The following is a 13,657-nucleotide window of genomic DNA, read 5'->3' on the forward strand; positions in this document are numbered from 1 at the left end:
TTGCAAAACAGGAAAAAACAACTCAATCTTGATTTATTGTCTTCTACAGGTCGATTAGTGAGAGTTTTTAGTGCTAAAATATTTCGGCTCAACAAACCTTTAATTGAACGTCTCCAAACTGGGAGGACAGAGACAGGAAGGGGAGGAACTCAGGAAGGAGTGTGAGGAGGAAGCCAGAAGAGGAAGGGGTGGCTGCTGTTGTCACGCCAACAGCGCCTCAGAGTCACCTCGAGGCTCAGAGCCGCTCTGTGGCGATGCCGTCTTCTGGTTGGAGTAAGAAGAGCCTGTGCTCCGTGAACCGCTGGGTGATGCACGTCGTTCATCTCTGGTGTGTGGAGGCTGCCGGAGGAAGAGCAGCTCCGTTGGTTTGTGGTTTCCTCCTGACGTGTGTGTGGGTGACAAAACCAACAATATGTTCACAGGATTGTGCAGGTTTAGAGTGTTGTGTCACCTTTTACTGTGAAAGTTATTTTGAACGTCTGTGAAGTGGTTGTCTGCTTCACGTTCACTTCCTGGCTGAAGCTTTTCTGAAATAAAAATGGACCAAATGCAGTTCATCGAGTGACCACCGGGGGCTGTGCTCCAAAACAAGCCCGGATTATTGTACCTGTTTATCCCTTTATTGTGGCTCTCTAGCTTTAATGAAAAATGTTAGTGACTGAATACATAATAGATTGGTTAGTTAAGTGTTGTCATTTCCGCTTAGATTTTTAACATATCAAACAATTAAACAAAAAAATGTAATTTACTGTGTGAAATTCAGTAGAAAGTTGGGCTTTTAATTTATAGTTAGTCAAATAAAAGTCTCCAAATGTTTTTTTTTACTTTGGTAAATTAAGCTAAATTGGTTAAAATTGTGAACAAATGCAGTTTAAAATGACTGAAAATGATTTAGAGCCTCACATCGCAGACAATGACGATTAAAAAGCTCAGTTTATTCTTAAAGTTTTTATTTTTTATATAAATAGATTCTGCTAGAAGGTTTATAACGAGAATAAGAGAAAAATGATGGTGACCCACCAAAATCCGACTGATAAACAACATCGTGTTTGACTGTCTTGCATTTTTAATTCGAGTAAAGCTGCTGCAGGAGCAGGACCTTTTTTAACCCAGGGTGGGTTTTATTTTGAAAGGAACTAGTGTGTGCTGCTGTCAAAAGTAAAATACGTTACAACTGTTATTTAAATAAACATATAGACACTGTTGGAATTTAACCCTTTAACTACCCAAAAAATAAAGGAAATCACCCAAAATATGTTTTTTTTCTGCCTTTGTATGGAGCTCCAAAAGGGACATCAAAGTAAAAAAAAAAAAAAAAAAAAAAGGAAGTAAAGAAAATATTATTTTTCTAAAAATGCATAGGGTCTCTGTAAAAAAAAAAAAAGAACTAGTGCGCACTAGTTACTATTCAGATTTATTTTTTTATTCCATTTTTAGAGAAATATTATGTTCTGGTTACTAACTGGAGCGCACCATATAGTAACTAAAGAATTCTCAAAATTAAAGTATAATATAATATAATATATTTTAATATAATATAATATAATATAATATAATATTATATAATATAATATAATAATTATTATAATTAATTACTAACTGGTGCCCCTCTAGTAACCAGATCTAGTAACCCATTTTTGGAAAAACGTTTTTTTAATTACATTTTTTCCTTTAATGTCCCTTTAGAGTCTTCGTACCTTGGGGAGTAATACAAACTATCTTTATTTCTAAGAGCATGTTTTCCAAAGGTAAAAGTAAAAGGTTCATTCTTGTATTACTTAAATTGCATTTATAAATGAATGTTAATTTGACCAAAAACCATAAATATTGTGTGTTTTTTTTACAATAAAGTGAGACTTTGTGGCTCATCTCTCAGATTGCACAATCCCAGATTGCTGCCCCGTGTTATTGATCACCTGGGACCCCCAAACTGCTAAGACCGCCCCTGCCTTTGAGCGCCTGGAAGCCGATTCCTCGCCTCCATCATCCTCACTCTGCTCTGGCTTAAAGCCCAGAAAAATGGCAGCTTGCGCGTGTTCACCCCGTCCGCCATGTTCAACCATCCATCAAGCCGTCGGCAAACTTCCCGAGCAGCACTTCTTTATGTAACCGTGGGTCCCCTCGCCTCCTCCAGCAGCTCTTCAGGAGCCGGGCTGTCACACGGCGTTTCTCTGTAGCGACTCCTCTGGTTCAGCGCCCTCCTGTCAGCCGACCCCCCCTCCCCTGTTACCAATCCATCTGAAACATGGAGCCTGACACTGTCGGCTCTGCAGTGGATCCACTCCAAGTGGAGCTGATTGCTCGGCGAGCTGCAGTCTGACGGGGGGTGGGGGGTGTCTGATGGACGTGGCGTGCAATTTCCAGTGGAGGTCATGTGACCTGTGGTTGGAGACTTTGGGTCTTTGCTATAAGAAGACAAAAGCAACAGAAGGCCGAGACGAAAAGAAATGAAGAATATTTCTACCTTCAAAACAAAAGCCCCTTCAAAATTAAACAAAAATTCTTACCCCACTTTCTTTCAGGTTCAGGTTTTGCAAAGTAAAACTCAAGTTAGAAATATTTCATTGAAATGTCCCAAAGATTTACTTTTACCAGCTACTTCCAGATTTACAAAAATTTACCAAAAACTCTCACAAATCGCTCAATGTTTTTGTTATTTTGTCATCATTTCCGTTTAAGAACTATTTCCTGCTGCTTTTAGAAAAAAAAAAAATATTTTGAAAAACTGTTTGATTTTGAGTTTTCCTATATTATTAATTGAATCATTAATGTAAGCAGTTACACTGTTTCCATTGACTTTGAAATTGCACAAATTGGATTTGCAATAATAAATCCAACAAATGGAAAACTGACAATTTTGAAAAAATTGCATTTATTTATCAAAAAAAAGTTTTTGCGCTTGGAGGAGGTGATCTTTGAGGCATATCCAAATTGATATATTTCAGAAAAATCCCAATGAGAAGTTTTTGGGGGATTAAATGAGTCACGTGACCAACCACCTGATACCACCACAAGTTGTGTGTCATCCAGAATTGTTGGCTCCAAAGCCCCAAAGAAGACGCCGACGTCTCCTTTGATAGATGATGAGGATTTTTAGATTTTGATAAAGTTTTGCGCATATTTATAATGGAAACGCGGCTAGTGTGATAACACAAACGTGCAGCACAAACATGGGAGAGATTATTTTCTAAACTCTAAAACAAACTTAAGAGAGAAAACGCTCAACAGGAAATCAGCTGAAATGTGCTGCCAGCAAACGTTTGGTGCCAAACGAGAAATGAAGATTCAGACGGTCAAGATGACCACTCAGCTGAAACTTGACTGAGTTTATTTACACTACTCTATGAAAAAACTGTGAGCAGTATTTGTTTTTGCAACAAAATAATCAGCACGATAGAAAGCTAACAGTAGCATTACAATGAAATCCCATGTTTTAACACTGATTTTTTATAGAACTGCCTGGAATATGTTGAAATGGGTTTTTATTTATTTTGATTCTAAAAATTTCAATAGTTTCTACTTGTGATTAAAGTTTAAAACATTGACCTCCCAAACAGGATTTGAATCAATAAACTTTGTCTTTAAGGGCAGAAGCACCAACCACTGCATCACCGTGTAACACAAAACAAGCTGCAAAGTAGAGTTATCACCAGTGTTAAAGGTTTAAAGAGACATAAAAAAACAAACCATATTGCCAGTTAATTTAATCTTTTTCGACCAAAAACAAGAGCTTTTTATAGACTGAAATCCAGGTCGACAGTGGCAAGGAGGTGTGCCGCACCAGGCTAGTTATTGATTATCCATCCATCCATTTTCTTGACCGCTTCTTCCCTTTCGGGGTCGCGGGGGTGCTGGAGCCTATTCCGGCTGCTGATGGGCGAAGGCGGGGTACACCCTGGACAGGTCGCCAGTCTGTCGCAGGGCCCCAATCACACACACATTCACTCTCACATTCACACCTAGGGGCAATTCAGAGTCGCCAATTAACCTACGAAGCATGTTTTTGGACGGTGGGAGGAAGCCGGAGTCCCCGGTGAAAACCCACGCATGCACGGGGAGAACATGCAAACTCCACACAGAAAGGTCCCAGCCGGGATTCGAACCGGGGCCTTCTCGCTGTGAGGCAAGAGCGCTAACCACTGCGCCACCGTGCAGCGTTATTGATTATGTCAAAATTTTTGTTCTTTTAGTTATATTTTTTAATTACTTTTTTTCATTTAAGCATGAAATGAGTTGTGTCACACTGTAAAAAAAAAGGAAAAAGGAGAAAAAAAACAAATATTGATTTATAATCAGTGAGATTTGGTGCCCCCTCCAGCAGGTGGCACCCTAGGCTGCCGCCTAGGTCACCTGTGCCCAGGGTCGGCTCTGCTTATAGTCACAATTGGGTGAATTTGGAGTCTCTGTGAAAATGATGAAACCTGTTTGGTATGTAGTTAGTGTGGATGTTCTATGGGCGTCCTAGAGACACTCACGTCTCACGTGCACACTCTGTGCATGTGGCTTTGGCATGTGATCAGTAGGGGGCCAATACTCGCACCTCACTAACAACTAGAGTGTTGACCGTATGACAACATTACAAGAAACATTGAAACAACCTTTTGGAGGCCAGAATCTGAACATCTTAAGCTGATCGTTTCTGTTCCTGCTAATTAAAAGCCTTTCCTGCTTTTGATGTTGCATTGATGAAGCATTTAGAAACAAGATTAATTACAGATAATTTAATAATTACCAATAATATTATTCACGAGCAGAAAATCCAAAAAAAGATCAGAAAAGACTTGAAAGGACTTGCTGTCTGCTTGATCAGCTGCTGTTTTCTAAAAAAAACACGTTTGTTGGACGGATGCGGATGTTTTTTAGCCAATCGACACGTTAGGAGAAAGCTGTAGTTTCCTCCTCTGGAAGGAATCGTGAACGACAGGATAAAAGCTGCAGCAGCTTCATTACACATAATTAAATTCATGTTATAGACTTAATGTACCGATCAGACTCTCAGAGTTCACGGGCATGAAGCTGTGAAGAACTTTGATCCTTTTTGTCCTTCATCTCCTCAAAGCTTCAGTCATTATAAGATCTGTTTGTGTCTGTAAACCAACATGAGGACATTTAAAATCTCATTTTCTTTTGAAGGGTCATTATATGCAACTGGATGTGAAGCAAGGCAGGGAATGCTGAGACAATGATCCAACTTTAAAAGAGTAGGATTTTTTTAAACTGTAAAAGACTGACGTGTGTAAATCAGCATTAAACTTAAAAGTAAAGAGCAGCCGTGGACTTATCCTATATGTAGAAACTAGAAATGCAGCGGTACAGTTATACCAATGATTTGGATCAAATCAATTTTCAATATTTGATTTGTGTTTTACAAAACGGAAAAAAAAATCAGAAAATGTTATGTTTTTAGTTGGTAACTGGGAAAGTATTAATAAAGAAAAACCTATCAGTTGTCCTATACTAAGCCTAGTTTAATGTAATAAAACAGGCATGTCCAAAGTCCGGCTCATGGGGCCAAAGGGGCCTCCGTTTAAAGTTTTACCGGCCTGCAGACTCCTTTCCTTAAATTCATAAGCTCCCAAAGCTTTTTTAAAAAATGTTAATGATTTCTTGATTGTGGTCAAAAAATTAAGCTGTATTAAAAATTGGGTCATCTGGACCCCAGAGAGCATGAGGGTTAACTTATTGAAAACCTTTTTTTTTTTTTTTACAATTTCTAGTATGTCTAGGTTGATAAATTTGATTTAATTGATTTGAATTGATTTAAGCTTAACAGATCAATAATGGATTCATAAAAAAAATAGATCAAATTAGCACATAATGCTAAAGTCCGCTAGTTTGATGCTAACGTTTGATGGAATTCCCCATAGGACGGCTAATGCTAACGCTCGGTCCACCTAAACAAACATTGTTGACCAAATAAACATCTTAATAAATGAATTTTCCAAACTCTTTAAGCAAATATCTTTTTAAATTAACCATTTGTAGTCTAAAGCACCGTCTTTTGCTCGTACTTTCTTCTTCTTTTAGAATCAGGTGTAATGCTAGAGTGCGATCGCCACCTAGTGGCCAAACTGAAACGCCCTCCAGGAGAAGCAGAACAATGTTTACAATGTTAGAACATTTTTGTTAGAACTTCTCAATTTGAAAAACACTTTACGATATTACCAACTTCATTATTTTACTACTACATATTACAGTATATGAACTGTTAATATATTAAATAAATAAAAATTAAGGTGGATTGATTGGCCCTCAAACATTTTCAACTCACTTTACAAAAAGTTTAGACCAACATGTGTTTAACACTTTAAATGTATGCAAACGTGTGCAGTTGAGGAGCAACGATTCACTTTTCCCACAATTCAATTCAGTTTTAGAGGGAACATTGTGGCGTTCCTTCTGGAAACCACTGTTTTGATTAAAATATTGACACGTTGGTGTCCATGAATGGCAAAAATATACAAATAAGAGGATCAATATTTTTGCAAAAAGCAGATTTTTTTCCCTAAATCAGTAAAAGATTTTCGTGTGAACAGTGTTTAAGTGAAGGCTTTTGTCACTAAATGTCAAACTTTCAATATTTTCGATTTGTTCTGCCTTCAAATGTTCGTCGACACCTTTTGTGATGATTCATGACCGTCTTTACGAGCTTTGTTTGTGGGAAAAAAACAGTTTTTCCACAAACTGACAAAAGCAAACTAGTGATCACAAGACAAAGGGAGTTATCTCTGGGTGCACACCAGAGATGTAGCAAAGCGGCATTTATTCCTCCTCCCTGCAGCCGGCTTTAATGCTCAGGATGAGGAGCATCAGAATCTGAAAGCCCGGCTGCAGCTGCGAGCCTCGTGCGGCCTCCCACGGCGTCTACCCCGACAGCAGCCAGATGTGATTGATGCTTTTGGGACAAACTTGACGGTCTTGACTTGTTTACATTGGGATTACAGGCGCGAGCCCCGGAGCTTTTTAAATCAAGGGTTGGTCTTAAGCTGAGAAGGGAATCTGCAGGAATGCAGCACAACACGAAAGAGAAGAAGCGACAGATGAGAGTTCATCAGGCTTAGCATCTTAAATGGTAACCATGGAAATAATTATAGACTGTTTAGAGACGGAGGAAGAGCAAAAGAAGAGAGAACATCTTCTGAAATGTGGAAAAGACTATCTGCAAAAGGTGGAAAACGTGTTTTAAATCGTGAACTTCCTCCCTGTTTGTCTGCAGCTGCATCACCTTCATCTGTTCGCTCGATCACAAAGATAAACGCTCAAATGCACATGAAGAAAATCAAAAATTATGTTCTGAAACACATGAAACGGTAAAAAAACAAAAAAACATGTTGCTTCCTGTTGTCATGGCAACGTATCCCAGATACCTTTCCAGCTCTGCAAGTGCTGATCTGTGCTGGAAGCTCAACAAGAGAAGATGTCATTAATGAAAGTGATGTTTCCATTCATCTTCAGTGCCGTCAGAAGCAGGTTTGAGGGGAGACGACGTGCACTTTCTTCACGTGCACGGGCGCGTGACAGCAGAAAGGTGTGAGGGTATCTAGAGAGGATGAGGAAGAAAGGGGAGGGTGTAGTGAGTACTTATGTGTCAAATCAAGGCCCGGGGGCCGAATCCGGCCCTCGGGGTAATTCTATCCGGCCCTCCAGATCATAATTAATAATTAAAGTTATTTAAGGTTTAAGTTGATTTATTCTGGAATAGCCCTGCCTTTTTATTATTCATAATTTTGTTAAAAAGTTACGTTTTTTAAGTTTTATAAATTGGAATTCTGCTAGCTTTTTTGATTATTTTGACATTTACTAAGATATTTTAGGCTCATTTGGAATTTAGCTAGTATTTCAGCTATGCTAGCTGTTTACGCTAATTTAGGGTTTTTTTGTTTTTTTCATATTTGGAAGTTTAGCTATTTTTTCAGCTACATGCTAGCTGTCTTGGCTAATGTACCCCTTTTCCCTTTTTTTCTTCTTTTTGCCCATTTTGGAGTCTAACTAATATTCCAGTTAAATGTTGGCTGTTTTGACTAATTTGGGCGTTTATTTATTTTTATTTTTTCTATTAGGACGTTTAACTGTTTTTTTCAGCTACACGCTAGCTGTTTTGACCGACCTAAGTTTGTTGGGCTAATTTTGCATTTAGCTAATATCAGTTTCAGCGGTTTCAGCTATCAGCTCCAGTAATTTCAGCTATCAGCTCCAACATTGTTAGCTTTCAGTTTCAGCATCTTCAGCGGCCATTCAGCTTAGATAACCTCCACTAGTATTGCAGATAATGTATTATTTCAGTTCATAATTATGTTAAAAAGTTACCATTTTAAAAATGTCGTTTTAGGGTGATTGATAAATGTTTATTCTGTTCAGGTGTTTTGGATTTTAGCTCCTTGTTCGGTTGAGTTTGACACCCCTGATTAAAGTCTCTCCAGAGCCCAGCAGGGATCCGTCCATCCGTCTCCCAGCCCCACCCCTCCCGCGCATCCCTCCATCCCTCTCTCTGCTGAAGGAGGAGGAGAAGAAGGGAGCGCGCGCGCGGAGCTGCGGAGCGCTGCTGCTGCTGCTGCCTCCGAACTGTCCTGCCCTCCTGAGCGGGATCAGGGGGGCTTCCACTCCGAGGATTAAGGCTTCCAGCTCTGTGGATTCAGAGGAGAGAGCGCACCGCGCGCGCGGCGCACCGGAGCGCGTTCCTCCAGTTGTGGCGCGCGGGCAGAAAAGCCACCACGCTGATTCACGCACATGGCCGCGCCCCCCTTGCTTCAGCTATTCTGATCGGACTTTCACTCTCACGCGCCAGTCACTCTGCATGCACGTGCACAGCCCCGCATCCGCGAGAGGCGTAAAAAGATGAGCGGAGCCGGCTCGGGCGCTCAGCGGGAACGCGCGTCCGGGCTCGGGCTGGAGGAGCGGCACACGCCGGGGTGGAGGAGCGACCGTCCGGACTGCCCGCCGCGGAGCTGCCGCTGCTGCGGGGGGAGGAGGAGCGGCGCCCCCGCCTCCAGCTCCCGTTTTCCTGTCGTTTTACCTCCGACTAATTAATCTGGAGACGCCACATAACGAGCCGCGCGCTACTTCATAACTGTCACCACTCTGGCACTTTGGGGTCACCTTACACGAATCCAGCACTTTGGAGAGGAGAGCTCTGCTTTAATTAGCTGCTTCCTTTAATGCTTCAAGAAATGCGTGTTTGCAAACAGTTTGGAAGCATTGCACTTGAACTAAAATAAAGAAAACTTTATTGATCCACATGGAAACATCCGGGAACCAGGAGAGAGGACCGCTTACATCTAAGTTCTCTTTTTGTCCATAAACGGGGACTTTTTCAGCAATATCGTTTTTACTGGTTTTGATGTTGTTTGGCCTTAATGAAACAACCCCCCCTGCCCAACAGGAGGAAGGACCCCCGCTTTTCGTCCTGCAGGTGCTGATTGCAGACAGTTATTTTTAGAAATCACTGTGGCTTCTGGATTATCTGCTCAGAGCGGCGATGTTTGAGCTCAAGCTGTGAGGGTTGTCATTTTTGTTTCCCTGCTGGCACCATCTTCTGGGAGGGGGGTCAATACTGTGACCTGGACCTAAAGCACAACGCCTGAAACAGGTACTGAAGCTTTTCTGTTTGGACTGAAACATTCATCCATCCTTCCTTTACATTCCTTTTGGGGTCATGGGGTTGCTGGGGCCTATACTGTTGGGTAATGGCAGTCACATATTTGACAGTTCCTTTAATCCTTTTTTCTTAAAGTTTTTGTGCATTTTCTGGATTTTGTAGACTTTTTATTCTTGAAAAGTCAAGTTATAAGGTTATTAATATGAATGTTTAGTAAACAATCACACTATAGTGATTCTCCTGCTCCTTTCTGTACGTTTTTTGGCACATAAACTCAATCACACTTTTAGCGATTTCATTAATCTTGGTATCAAAACGTTCAGCTTTTTCAGGACATTACTGCTTGCATTTTTGGCTTTCATAAACTTTATAGTTTTAAATATTGAGCAAAATATGCCCTATAGAAAATGAATGAAAAAGTCTTGAAATTTCGAAATTTGAAGAAGATTACATTTTGAGTAGATCAGGGCTGCACTGTGGTGCAGTGGTTAGCGCTCTTGCCTCACAGCAAGAGACCTGGTTCAAATCCCGACTGGAGGATCTGAAACAGAACCACCAATTGGGGTTCTTTCTGTGTGGAGTTTGCATGTTCTCCCCGTGCATGTGTGGATTTTCACCGGGGACTCCGATGTCCTCCCACCATTCAAAAACATGCTTCATAGGTTCATTGGTGACTCTAAAAGTGAATGGGTGTGTGATTGAGGCCCTGCGGCAGACTGGTGACCTGTCCAGGGTGAACCCTCCCCTCACCCATCAGTAGCTGGAACCCCAGCGACCCCAAAAAGGACAAAGCGGCCAAGAAGATGAATGAAAAAATGAAGTAGATTAGCAACAAGCCTTTAAATACTGCATATTCATGGACTATGTTTTCATCTTTGATCAAAATTGGAGTTTAGCTAATATTTTCGCAACATGCTAACGTTTTTGGCTAATTTAGTTTACTGAAGAATTTTAGGTTATTTTGGAGTTTAGCTAGTAGCCTATATAAGCAATATGCTAGCTTTTTTGGCATCTACTGAGGTTTTTATTTGCTAATTTGGAGTTAAGCTCCTATTTAAGCAACATGCTAATGTTTTTTGGCTAATTTGTTATCTCCTGAGGTGTTTACAGGGTAATTACGAGTTTAGTTTCTACTTTAGCAACAGGCTAAAGTTTTTGACTAATTTAGTTTTTTACTGAGGAATTTTAGGCTTTTTAGGAATTTAGCTCATATGTAAGCAACACACTAAATATGTTTGCAAAATTGACATGTATTAGGGACTTTAAAATCATTTTACTATAATTTTTTCAGAAATTTAGGTCAACTTCAGCTCTCAAATTTAACATTTTGCAAATAGCTTTTCTATTTTCAGCAAATCCCTTCAGCAAATAAAATAAATTGTCACCATTTTCAGCAAATCCCTTCAGCAAATAAAATAAATTGTCACTATTTTCAGCAAATCCCTTCAGAATCTTTAGCAACTACTTTCAGCAAAAAGCATTTACACTAACATTAGAAGAAGATACTTTTATTACAGACTCAAGGTCCATTTGCCACAAAGACACAACAGATAAAATACTTAAAAGCAATAAAAGAATGTACATATATATAATAAAAAATGTAAAAAATAAAATAAATAAAAAGAGACACTATGATAAAAGTATAAGAGCCAATAAAAAATTAAAAAACTTAAAAAGTTTAAAAGAGACGACCATGCCAATATTGCAGGTAAATCAGCTTTTCTTGTTCCCATTAGATGTCACACATCTAGATGTGTGAAATTTGACCCCTCACTTTGGGGAGGGGTGAGCTGCAGACACAGCTGCGCTCGGGAGCCATTTGGTGGTTTAACCCCCTCAATCCAACCCCTTAATGCCAACCAGGGAGGGACTGGGTCCCATTTTTAGAGTCTTGATCGTGGATATGAACCTGCAACTTTCCGGTCTCAGTTTGTTTATTTAGTTTTATTTTTCGTTTTGCTCTAAATAACTGTAGATCTCCTCCTGCTTCCTCTCAACTTTTGCAGCGTTTTCCGTTTGTCAGATGTTCGGCGTCACCACCTCTGCTCAAAGTGAGCAGCCTCATTTATCTCAGAACAGCTGAGTCACTTATTCTCAGCATCAGCAGATGGTTTTACACCATGTAAAAAGCTCCATGACAGAATATGCACTAATGTGAGCAAGAGACAAGACAAAAAGAAAAAACAACTTTCCTGTGAAATAAACCCAAGCTGGAGCCAAATTTAGACCTTTCATCTCTTTGTACTGAAGCTGCAGTCGGCGTGTTTGCAGAGAAGCTCAAAGAGACGCTCCTCTCCACACGGAGACCAAGGAAAAGCAATCAGTGTGGCGGATGACTGACAGCTCGGGATGCAGCGCTCCTACTTAAAAACTTAACCTCAGACTCCCAAAACACAACTTGAAAGGTGATGGAAAATATCAGCAAAATGCCATCATCAGTGTAGTTACTAATTTGTCTTTAAACAGCACGAGAACTACTCTTTATTTGGAGTGGGGCTCACTGAAAATGTCAGCTCTGCAGGAGTGTCCAGTTAGCAACAAAAAAACATTTTTTTCTCATGCAGATCAGCTTTGAGGCTACGGAGGATTGTCCAGATTTGTCTTCCGCTGCCAAACTGGCTCAAAGTGTTCTTGTAAAAGTTGTGATCTGCAGTCGAAATGTGCTGCCGTTGGCCGGAGCTTCGCTTTCCCTCCAAGGTTCTTCATTATTTAGGCTCATCTTAAGCGTTTCTTGTAGAAACTTTAGGTATTTATATCCTGTGTGCTTCGCTGTGTGAAATATTAATGATCATCTAGAAGGGAAAGGGGTATCTCTGAGTAAGATTAGCGTGTTAGCTCCTTGGCACCTCCTCCTCCTCTCGCTGGCTCTCTGCGATTGTTCGCTCTGGCACGGACAGCACGTTCACGCCGGACCCATAAGAGTTCGGGGGGGTCAGATCTGCTGAACACCTCCTCCTCTCAACGTCCAAGTTCTGCAAGTTCTCTCTTCAGTTTAATGACATTTCCCACTGACGAGATGCAACCCCACACCATCATACTGCCTCTTCCTGGTCATGCTGCTTTTGGTTTACTTTGTTTTTTTTTGGTAACAAATAACAAAAAAAAAAATCTGTTTTGATGCAAACCAAATTGGTTTGAAAGTTTGACCTATTCCCAAAGCATCCTCACTAGTCTTTTTATTATTATTACAAATTTTTCACCCCAAATCAAAAATCTGCCATTTTTTAGGACATAGTTTCTGCAGAGCGGCAGGAGCTAAATAGAAATTCACCTGTAAGTCGTGGGCGAGACCATTGGTGGGGAGTAAGACTGCCTTGACTTCCCATCATCCCTTTGTTTAGAATCTGAAGATATCCAGTTTTGAGCCCGATGCTAGCTCGGATGAGGAAAACAGGCGTTCATGGATCTAGTCGTAGTTTTCATAATGGAACTTGTGATGTACCGACTGTCGCAGAAACATCACTGCAGGTGTTTTTCAAAGGAATTTTATCGTCTGCTCCTCACTCACGACAATTTGAAAAAATAAATACTCGTAAATGCAACTGAAGCTTCCCACGAGGCACAGGATGTCTATTAGAAACCTAATATACATCTACTGTTTACGTCTACAAGACATCTCTATTCCAGGGATCCCCAAACCCGGCCCGCCTCCACATTTGGCCCGCCCCCCTGAGCGATAACTGAGATGAATGATTGTTTTTTGTTTTTTCCTCAGCCTGTCCATGCGATCAAGACCCTCATCAAACGTTTATTCCACACTTCTGCAAGTGTTGTTTTTTTCATTAAAAGGGGTTATTATTAATGTTCTGTGAAGATTCCAAAAAGGTTATTAATAACTGACCATGTGTGGCTTTCTGGAACACTTTGAATGTTAACGTTTAGACACGCTGTGAGTTTTACACTTCCTCTGTTAGCCTACAAACCAACCCCGACTTTTAGACGTCTATTAAAGTACTTTTAAAACATTTACTAGTTTACTAACATCTTATAGATGTCTTTTAGAAGTCTAATAGACATAGATGTCTTTCTTAACTTTTTGGTGACGTGGATGATTCGGTTGAA

General features: G+C 40.3%; 1 protein-coding gene across 13 annotated transcripts in view; it reads left to right on the plus strand.

The window, feature by feature from the left end:
- Positions 1-13,657, plus strand: part of syngap1b (synaptic Ras GTPase activating protein 1b) — a 207,159-nt gene that overhangs the window by 102,560 nt on the left and 90,942 nt on the right. Inside the window, exon 1 of one of the 13 annotated variants that reach the window (XM_024258271.2) lies at positions 8,175-9,586. The exons of the other annotated variants lie outside the window; for them this stretch is intronic. The gene's annotated coding sequence lies outside the window, so the exon portion shown is untranslated. Of the gene's footprint in view, positions 1-8,174; positions 9,587-13,657 lie in introns of those variants that run through there. 13 annotated transcript variants of the gene reach the window in all.

The sequence above is a fragment of the Oryzias melastigma genome, linkage group LG16, assembly GCF_002922805.2.
Source record: "Oryzias melastigma strain HK-1 linkage group LG16, ASM292280v2, whole genome shotgun sequence".
Lineage (NCBI taxonomy): Eukaryota > Metazoa > Chordata > Actinopteri > Beloniformes > Adrianichthyidae > Oryzias > Oryzias melastigma.